This window comes from Miscanthus floridulus, chromosome 1, assembly GCF_019320115.1.
Source record: "Miscanthus floridulus cultivar M001 chromosome 1, ASM1932011v1, whole genome shotgun sequence".
In the NCBI taxonomy this organism is placed as follows: Eukaryota; Viridiplantae; Streptophyta; class Magnoliopsida; order Poales; family Poaceae; genus Miscanthus; species Miscanthus floridulus.
Window position 1 is genome coordinate 87,215,321 of NC_089580.1, and position 10,827 is coordinate 87,226,147.

Sequence of the window (10,827 nt, forward strand, 5' to 3'; positions counted from 1 at the left end):
CAGCCCCTTAAGCGTGTGACCCTATGGGTTCATGCACACATAGACATGGCCCGAGTACTCCTACTCGGCCATTAGTTGATAGCGGCCTCTAGCAAGGCATGTCAACTCCTATGCGTACACAAAGATCATATCAGACGAACCACCACAAAACCACATACTTGTTATTCCCTTGCCTCATGATATTTGGTCCAACTCATAGGTTAACACTTAACCCAAGCATGGCCATGCATTTCTTGATCTAATGATTAGAGTGATCCAGTGATATCTCTCTCATATAGAGAGGGGCAAATTCCTTCTTGATTATCTATGTCTCATAGCATGTTTCCCGATAAACCCAAAAAACCACCTTTATAACTACCCTGTTATGGAGTAGCGTTTGATAGTCCCTGAGCAGGTTGTTTCACATCTCAAATACATACAATAATCTTAGGTCTAAGGACATAACATACATGATGTGAATAGAGATAATAACAACATCTCATGTTAGGTCAGTCCAGCCCCATGTCATACATGTGCCCACATTATTAGTTTGACATCTCCATGTCTATGACTTGTGAAACATAGTCATCAACTAATAATGTGCTGATCCATTATTCATATGTGTCCTCACATGAACTCTGACCAGGGACAACATTAGAATAACCATACAAGTAAAAGAGTTTCACAAACAATTCACATAATTGCTAATCGATACAGGTTGTCTTTAATGGAAATTCAATGAACTCATAATATATCATGGATACAAGGCAATATAATCATCTCTATGATTATCTCTAGAGCATACTCCCAACAATCTCCCACTTGCACTAGAGTTAATCTCAAAGATATCTAATACCCATAGCTCTCATGTGCGCCTCATGCTTAGGCTATGGAAGAGCCTTTGTCAAAGGATCTGCTACATTTAAATCCGTGTGTATCTTGCACATCTAGATCTCATCTCGTCTAACGAACTCTCGAATAAGGTAAAATTTCCGTAGTACATGTTTGTTCTTTTGGTGATTCCTTGGCTCCTTAGCCTGCACAATTGCCCTATTGTTGTCACAATGTAGATTCAATGGGCCGGACGCATTCAGAAACACACCAAGTTCAATGAGGAACCTCCTCATCCAAACACCTTCCTTCGCAGCTCTAGAAGCTGTAATGTACTCAGCCTCTGCTGTAGAATCGGTCACCATCTCCTGCTTGGAACTTTTCCAACTTACAGCACCACCATTTATTGTGAACACAAAACCTGATTAAGAATGTGAATCATCCATGTCAGTTTGGAAGCTAGCATTGGTGTAACCATTTACAATGAGCTCCTCCTCACCTCCATAGATTAGGAACACATCTTTAGTCCTTCTCAAGTACTTAAGAATGTTTTTAACAAGTGTCCAATGACTCTCTCCTAGATTAGCTTGGTACCTGCTCGCAACACTTAGAGCATATGAGACATCTGGGTGAGTACATATCATGGCGTACATGATGGAACCAACTGCCGAGGCGTATGGAACCTTACTCATGCGCTTCCGCTCATTAGCTGTCGAAGGACACTGTTTATCGCTAAAGCGCATACCATGTGACATAGGCAAGAACCCTTGGACTATTCCATGTTGAATCATTTCAACACCTTGTCAATGTACGTATCTTGGCTTAATCCTATAAGCCTCTTCGATCTATCTCTATAGATCTTGATGCCCAAAATGTATGCTGCTTCTCCTAAATCCTTCATAGAAAAATTTTTATTCAGTGAAGTCTTTACGGATTGCAACATAGGAATGTCATTCCCAATCAATAATATGTCATCCACATACAAGATCAGAAATACAACAACGCTCCCACTTTCCTTCTTGCAAACACAAGGTTCTTCTTCATTCTGACAGAAGCCAAACCCTTTGACCACTTCATCAAAATGAATGTTCCAACTCCGAGATGCTTGCTTTAACCCATAAATGGATTTCTGAAGCTTGCAAATTTTTCCATCATTGTTTGGATCAACAAAACCTTCAGGTTGTATCATATACACATCCTCATCCAAATTTCCATTTAGAAAGGTTGTTTTAACATCCATCTACCATATCTCATAATCAAAATAAGCAGCTATTTCTAGAATGATCTAGATAGATTTAAGTATCACTACCAGTGAGAAAGTCTCATCGTAGTCAATTCCTTGAACTTGTCGAAAACCCTTTGCAACAAGTCGAGCTTTATAGATGTGAACGTTTCCATCCATATCCTTTTTCTTTTTATAGATCCATTTGCACTCTATGGGTCTAACCCCATCAGGCGGGTCAACCAAGTTCCAAACTTGATTGTTTCCCATGGAATCTATCTCGGATCTCATGGCACTTTGCCATTTCTCAGAATCTGGGTCCATCATTGCTTCTGCATAAGTCGTAGGTTCATCATCGTCTAACAATAACAAATCCCCATGCAACTCACGGATTCTTGCTGACCTTCATGGTTGTGGCGATGTTTCTATTACCACGGGTATCTCAACTTGTTCTGCTACATTAGCATCACTCGTAGAGTCCTTCCCAACTGGCTCATCTTGAACTTCTTCAAGATACACCTTCTATCCACTTTTCTCTCTTTTGAGAAACTCTTTTCTCTAAGAAAATACCGTTTCAAGCAACAAACACTTTGCCCTATGATCGGTTGTAGAAGTAATACCCTAAAGTTTCCTTTGGATATCCCATAAAAAAGCATTTGTCTGATTTGGGTGTTAGTTTATCTGTCATAAGTCGTTTGGCATAAACTTCACAACCCCAAATTTTTAGAAAAGACAAACTAGGACTCTTACCAGTCCACATCTCATGTGGTGTCTTACTACGGACTTAGACGGTACCCTATTCAATGTGAAAGCGGCTGTTTCTAGAGCGTATCCCCAAAATGATAACGGTAGGTTTGACTGGCTCATCATAGACCGAACCATGTCCAACAAAGTCCGACTACGTCGCTCGGACACGCTATTTCTTTGAGGCGTTCCAGGTGGCATAAGCTGTGGAATAATTCTGCAACTCTTTAGATGGTTGCTAAACTCATGGCTCAAATATTCGTCTTCATGATCAGATCGCAAAGCCTTAATTTTCTTGCCACGTTGATTCTCTACTTCACTCTAAAACTCCTTGAACTTTTCAAATGTCTCAGACTTATGTCTCATTAAGTAGACATAGCCATATCTACTAAAGTCATTAGTGAAGGTTATGAAGTATTGGAATCCGCCTCTTGCTGTCGTACTCATTGATCCGCACACATCAGTATGTATGAGTTCTAGCAAGTCTGCTGTAACACCTCGGGTGTTTAAATACTAAAACCTGCCAGGTCATCATATGCATTGCAAAGCATTTGGCATTTAGTGAAAATTTTGACATGCATATACTAAAACAAGTTTACCTTTATGTGGTATGTGTTGAATTATATTGTTTGAATCAAGTTCAAAATTTGGTTTGAATTTGAATTTTCATGAAAACCCTGATTTTCAGTATTTAAATTCTACCCTGAAAACTTATTTCAAAATCTAAGCATATTTTGGGGTTGAGCCTAAAAGTAAAAGTGTAGATCTTGTCAAGTTATATAAAGTTTGTTTTTAGAGTTTTCAAAGTTGTTATGAAAATTTTGAAGTAATTTGAAAAGGCGTAATTCGTTAAATGTCCTCTATTTGAATTCAAAAGTGCATTTCAAAATGTAGACCGAATTAGGGGGTAGTTATAAAAGCAAAGTTGTAGAACTTTAGATTTTGAGCAACTTTTATTTTTGGAGATTTTTGAGTTGTTATACAAATTTGGGAGTAATTTGAATTTTAAAATGGATGGCAATTCTGTAAATAAGTTGAATAGTGTCATGACCACCGCCCCACCGCCGACGTCCTTCTCCGGCCTTCCAGTCGCGTCTGTGGCCGCCCTCGGCTTTGTGCTGGCATGAGCTAGTCACTGCATGTCGTCTCCTTGCTCTTTTGGCCGCTCTATAAAGATCAGACGACGTCGCCGTTCTTTATTTCGCTGCTCTATTTTTCCCGTCGCCTTTGCTCATCTCCGGCGAGCCCTCATTGTCGAACCAGCGCCTGTGCCGTCGTAGCTAAGCCAGTTCTAGCTTTGCCTACTCCTTGCGCATCCATCCAGCTAGCTTGGGTCGTCTGATTTCGCCGAGAAACCGCTGTGAGCACCCTTCTTCCTTGTGGCCGGCAACCTCACTAGAGATCCTATTTCACCGTGGACAGCGTCCTCCGGTGAGCCATTGCCCTTGATCAGTGTACCTATAGCTTTGTCTCGATGCCGTGGTGCTTAATCCCTTGTTGCTTGGTCGTTTTGCCCACTGTAGTCGCCGAAACACCGCCACCGACGAGCTTTGCTCTGCTATGATGACCGTGGACGTCGACCCGCGTCACCATTGCTCCTCCGGTCTCGCTCTTTGCTTCAACGCGTTCGGGGTGAGCTACTAATGCTTCCTGAGCCATTTATTTAATTGCTACCGGTCTCCTATCACCAGTGTATTGTCGCCAAGCCACCGCATCCGCCATGGCCGGCGTCAGACTTGTTTCGTGTCATAATTAATCTCTGTAATGCCTCAAATCGATGCGCCTAGTCTTGGTGAGTGTTTTGGTACCTTGGCCGTCGCCGTTGAACTCACCATCGGCGAGTTTGCGTCGGTCAGCGCCGTTGCCATTGTGGTCAAAGCTAGAGGTTGAAGATGACAAGTGGGACCCGTATGTCAGCGACTCAGCAGTTTGAAAATGATTTTTCCTTTTTTAGAATTGAATGAATAGTGTCTGTTTTTGTTATTTTTGTGTAGATTTATTTAGAGCTCCAAAAATTATGAACATTTTTGTGTGACCTCTCTGTGATGAATATTATTTAGGAAAAATATGAAATGTTATTTTTCAGTACTTTTTGAATGTGATAAAAATTGCTCAATTAATTAATAAATGGGTTTCCATGATTTTTCTAGGCTTAATTAATTATCCAAAAATTATAAAAAATGTTTTGCCACTTAGTTATCATGTGATGAACATTTGTAAAAATTTTGAGCTCAATTGGAATAAGTTGATTTATTTCATAATTTTGAATTAAATAATTAATTCATAAAAGCAAATAGTAACCTTTAATAATTTAGGTTTTGTTTGAAATTTTGGATTGAGTGATGACCTTGAATCATTAGTTGGTAATGATCCTTGGCAATTGATGTATGTGTTACGAAAAAGATTTAGTTTTGTTTGACTTACAACTGTACCGCGAAAGAAAGTTGTATTTGAATTGTTAATTTTGCATCCATCATCAAGCATCATGTTTCGTATTCCGCATCATGTTAAACATGGCATTGTTACTACGTGTAGTGAACGAAGGTGAACACGTGGTAGTTAATCAAGTTGCGGAGGAGGTTAATCCGTCTGTTGAGGTCGGATCGAATAATTATGGAACGTCGCAGGAACCTAACTTTTCTGTCAATGAAGGCAAGCCCCGGATGCATTTAACCCTACCTTGTGTTTTACAAATTTTATCGCTTTTGCTTTTATATATTGCATCGAGTGATTAGGAGTCAAGTGGAAACCTAATTGGTGTATTACCAACCTTGTTTTTCTATATCTACCTTGATTACCTATTTTATTTGTAAATATCTAGGTATGCTTAGTCATGCTTAGTCGGGTGATTACCTATCACCTCAGAATTTTAAATGGATCTTTGGTTACTTATGTTATCATGAGATATGAGCATGGAAGTAATAAATCTAGACTGGGCGGACTCGGTGTGTGAGAGCCACAAGACATGGAGGTCTTGTGAGCGGCTTCTTTCTGCCTATATCGATTAAGGTCCGTCCATTGTTGAATTACATGAGATGAGACTTTATAGTACTAACCACATACTCTGGTAAGCCTTAACTCAGCTATTCTATTATGAGAATGGCTACTCACGCACTAGGAGTGGAGAGATGGCGGGAATAGCGTGTACCCACATGGCAATGGGCCGGATTGGTGGAGTATTGTATTCTCGGGTGGCGTGGACCCATTCTTATTTTAGAAGATCTGAGGGTAGGTTGATATATGTAAGTCGGGGACCTGCATATGTCGTGTGGTCTGGAATCCCTAGCTAGGTTTAATTGGTTCGAATCGTCATTGCTCCTCGGTTATGGAGACTCAACTCACTGTTCATCATCGTAGTTAATAACTGAAACTTGAGCTGGATTTGAGAAAGGGTTTGATATGAAGTTCATGATCTCATTACGGATCATGGCAGGTTCATATATTGTTCTTATGAAGTTTAAATGTTGAAATACTAAAATTTTGTAAAGAGCTTTTACGCAAAAGAACTTTGAGTATTGTTAAAGCCATACCTTGAATCCCTAAGCCTGCATTCCTGAGTCTTCTTAGTTTTTATTTTGGTTAAGTCTTATTGAGTACTTTTGTACTCAGGGTTCGTTGACCCTTGTTGTAGGTGAGCCTCATGAGCAGGTCTGTTTTGGACCTTGCTGCATGACTGTTGTTCCTGTTGATGACGATAAGTGAATGTGTGATCCTTGGGCAGGATGCTTATTTTGTGTGTTATGTTTATGTTAATTATGCCACTCCACTACTACTATGGTTTGTAATAATTATCGAACTTAGTTTGCAAGGTTTGAAACAACTGGTTTGTAAATTAAGTTATCATAAGACTTCCGCTATTTTACTCTGATGTATATATTTAAATAAATGTTGTAATACTGCAATGACTCTGTAATGTGATCCTGCTCGGAAATCATGGATGATTCGAGGTTCCCTGAGGACACCCGACAGACTTCTTAAGTTACCAGGAACATATGCATAGTTGTCAAAGGTCATTGGACAGTGACAAGTGCATGTGGGTCCTATAATTTAGGAGGTTCTACCATAGAATGGTATTAGAGCGATCGTTACAAAGTCTTTGTTGTATTGTTTTACAAAACTTCAAAATGATTTGGGACAAATAAATATAACTTGTTAATTTGGTCCAAATTGCTTCTGGCTTATCTTATTTCATTCTCACCATTCCTTAATTGATTAAAAAGGGTTTGTGTGGTGGAGTAGTAATCTTATTATGCCCTATATAAAAATAATTATGGTTATGTACCTTATAAGCTTTGATGTTTTTGTTTGTAAGAACAATTCATGCATCATGATTAATTCACTTGTTACTTCCTTCACCCTGAGTCTGGGTTGGGTAGTGAGTTTCGGTTGAGTTATGTAATCCATCCTGGTTACTCTTTAGATTTTGATCTGATGGTCTTAATTGGATTAATCTTGCTTCCTATAGTATGGCTCGCACCAAGGTAACACCCCATAAGTCCATTGGACCTAAAGGAGTTCCTCATCACCAGCTTGCCCCTAGAAATGATGGTGATAGTAGTAGCAGCTCTAGGCCTGATCCCTAGGCAGAGATATAGAGGCTTTCAACAGAGTTAGCATAGGCTACTAGGGATAGAGCCTTGGATACCATCCAGCTAGGCAAGTTAAAGGAGCAATTGAAGTGTAGCACCACCGCTCATAAGAACTGCGAGCGTATGTTAGTTCATATGGTGGAAGGGAGAAATGAGGCTTGGCATAGGGAAGATGTAGCTAGAGCTAGAGCGCATGAGCTAGAATTTTATGTAGAAGATTTAGAAGAACATAATACTACTTTGCATGAAGAAGTCCATAGGCTGAGCAACCTCCTGGATCCAAATCATGAACCTCAAACTGATGCAATGGACCCCGGTGTCATCATTGCTGATGATGATGAACTTGAAGAAGAAGATCCAGAAGAATTAGTGATGGTTGATGAAAGTGATAATGAAGGTAGAAATGTTTTCGGAATGGATACCGATCACGAGGTTTGATGTGGTCGAGGAGAAGAGTAGAGTTGTAAAATAGGAGATCTAGTTAAGTTAAGTTGTTTTGTTTAGGTGCGGGCTTGTGTTTAAATAAGTAAACCCAATGTAATGTGCTTGTAGTGAGCTCTTTTATATCTCAATAAAAGCTTGTGAGTAAAGTTTGGTTTGTTATGAATAGATGCCTCATACTCGTGCTTTGGATATTCTTGGTTCTTTGCATGAAGAGGGTGGTGTTCTTGATCCACCACCAGTTCCGCTAACTTTAGCTGATGCTATAGCAGCACTGGTTCATGTGACCATAGAAAATGCTCAATTGCTTCGAGAGATAGCTCAGAGTAATAAGAATATGGTGCAAGAAAACCGTGGCCGCAATCATAATAGGTAGGAGGCTACATATGTTGATTTTATAGATACAAGACCCCTAGTGTTCACTAAGGCAGATGAACCACTAGAGGCTAATGATTGGCTTCGGACCATGGAGCAGAAATTTGATCTTATTCCATGCACGGAGATGCAAAAACCTGTGTTTGCTACCCAGCAACTTAGAGGTGCAGCAGGTGCCTAGTGGGCAAATTTAGTGGCTATGCAACCAGCTGGCATTCCAATAATTTGGGCTGAGTTCCATACTGCCTTCAGAGCTCATTATATTCCAGAAGGGGTGATGGCCATGAAGCTAGATGAGTTCCTTGCTTTGAAGCAAGGGGATCAAACAATTATGCGATATGTGGGTAGATTCAACCACCTGTCATAGTATGCATCTGAACATGTCAATACAGATGCCAAGAAAAAGAAATGGTTCATGAGGGGACTGAATACTAAATTACAAACAATGATGATTGCATGTGCTAATGTTACTTATCATGAGGCAGTGAATATTGCAATTACTTCTGAGGAAAAGTATCAGTAGCATAAGGAGATCAAGAAAAAGAAGAATGTGCCGTCTAGATCTTTTGGTGGAAATCAAAAGAGACAAAAGATAATCTATCATCCAATCAACCATTATCGTCCTCCTTATCGTCTGCCGCAGTTCCAAGCCGGGCAGCAGTCAAATGTCCGTCCTGCTATAACCTACCCGAATTCACAACAGTCTAATGCTCCTGGTGGCAATGCTCAAACATCCCAGGATCACAATTATCCGTGTTACAATTATGGAAGGACCGGTCACTTCTCTACGGAATGTCCGTATCCTAGGCAGATTAATCAAAATTATCAGCAGACCCCTGCCAATCAACAACAGGGTCAAGCATAGAACAAGAATCATAATCAGAATGCTCAGAAGGGCAAAGATGAAAGGAAGACAAGACGGGTGTTCTATATTTAAGCTGGAGAAATTCTAGAAGGGGAGCCAGTGATGATGGGTATGTTTCCTATCGTCGATCACCCTGCTGTTATGCTTTTTTATTCTGGTGCATCTCATTCATTCATCAATAGAACCTTTGTCATAAAGCATGCAATTCCAATTGAGGAAACAAAGGAAAGTTTCTTTATACAGTCGCCCGGGGGACATCTGTGTACTAAGGAAATGGTATACCAGGTACCCATAAACCTAGGTGGGCATATTTTTCTCACTACCATGATTATTCTTAAGGATCAAGATATAGATGTGATCTTGGGAATGAATTGGATGTATTAGTATAAGGTTGTTATAGATGCTTGGTATAGGACATTAAGGGTGAGTTTGCCTAATAGTAATTCTCAGCTTCTTATCCAACTTCCAACCTTAAGGAGATCAGTGGAAAGAGTTTGTGCAACTTTTGTCAAGGAGGTTAGAGATATCCTGGTAGTTTATGAATTCCCTGATGTTTTTCCTAAGGATTTACCTAGTCTACCACCAGATAGGGATGTTCAGTTTAACATAGAGTTAAAGCCTAGAACAGCTCCGATCTCTCAGAGAGCTTATAGGATGCCTCCCAAGGAATTAGCCGAGTTGAAGACTCAGTTGCAAGAGTTGATTGAGAAAGGATTTATTCAACCTAGTTCATCACCTTGGGGATGCCCTGCAATTTTTATGAAAAAGAAAGATGAGACCCTGAGGTTATGTGTTGACTATCGTCCGTTGAATGAAGTGACCATTAAGAATAAGTATCCCTTACCTCGAATAGACTTGCTTTTTGATCAACTGGCTAGAGCCAAAGTTTTCTTCAAGATTGATTTAAGGTCAGGCTATCACCAAATCAACATTAAGCCTAAAGATATTCCCAAAACGGCATTTACCATAAGATATGGGTTACATGAATACTTGGTAATGTCTTTTGGTTTGACAAATGCCCCAGCTTATTTCTTGTATCTGATGAATTCAGTATTCATGCCTGAGCTAGATAAGTTTGTGGTGGTGTTTATTGATGATATCCTGGTTTATTCCAAGAACAAGAAGGAATATGCGGAACATCTCAGAATTGTCCAGACCCACTTAAGAGAACATCAATTATATGCCAAATTCAGTAAGTGTGACTTCTGGCTTAAGGAAGTACAGTTTCTTGGACATGTCTTATTAGCTGAAGGAGTTGCTGTTGATCTGAGCAAAGTTAAGGATGTGCTTGATTGAAAACCGCCAACCACTGTTCATCAGGTTTGGAGTTTTCTAGGAATGGCGGGGTATTACCGTCGTTTTATTCTAGATTTCTCTAGAGTATCCAAGTCCATCACTGGGTTATTGACAAGTGCATGTGGGTCCTATAGTTTAGGAGATTCTGCCACATCCGCCGCCCTCTTAGGAAAACCTGTGAAGGGCGTCTTGGTCATCTTGCCCAGTAGGCAAGCCTCACATGTCTCGTATGATTCAAAATCAAACAAAGTTAAAAGCCCATCAAAATGGAGCCTCTTCATGCGATTCTCACTTATATAACCTAAATGACAATGCCACATATAGGTAGGACTTAACTCATTAAGCCGAGCCTTTTTAGCACTTATATTATAGATAGGAGTGTCTTCAAGATTTAAAATAAATAACCCATTCACAATGGATGCAGAAGCCACAAACATGCCATTTTTAGAGATCACACAACCATTGTCTTTACTCGCAAATGAATA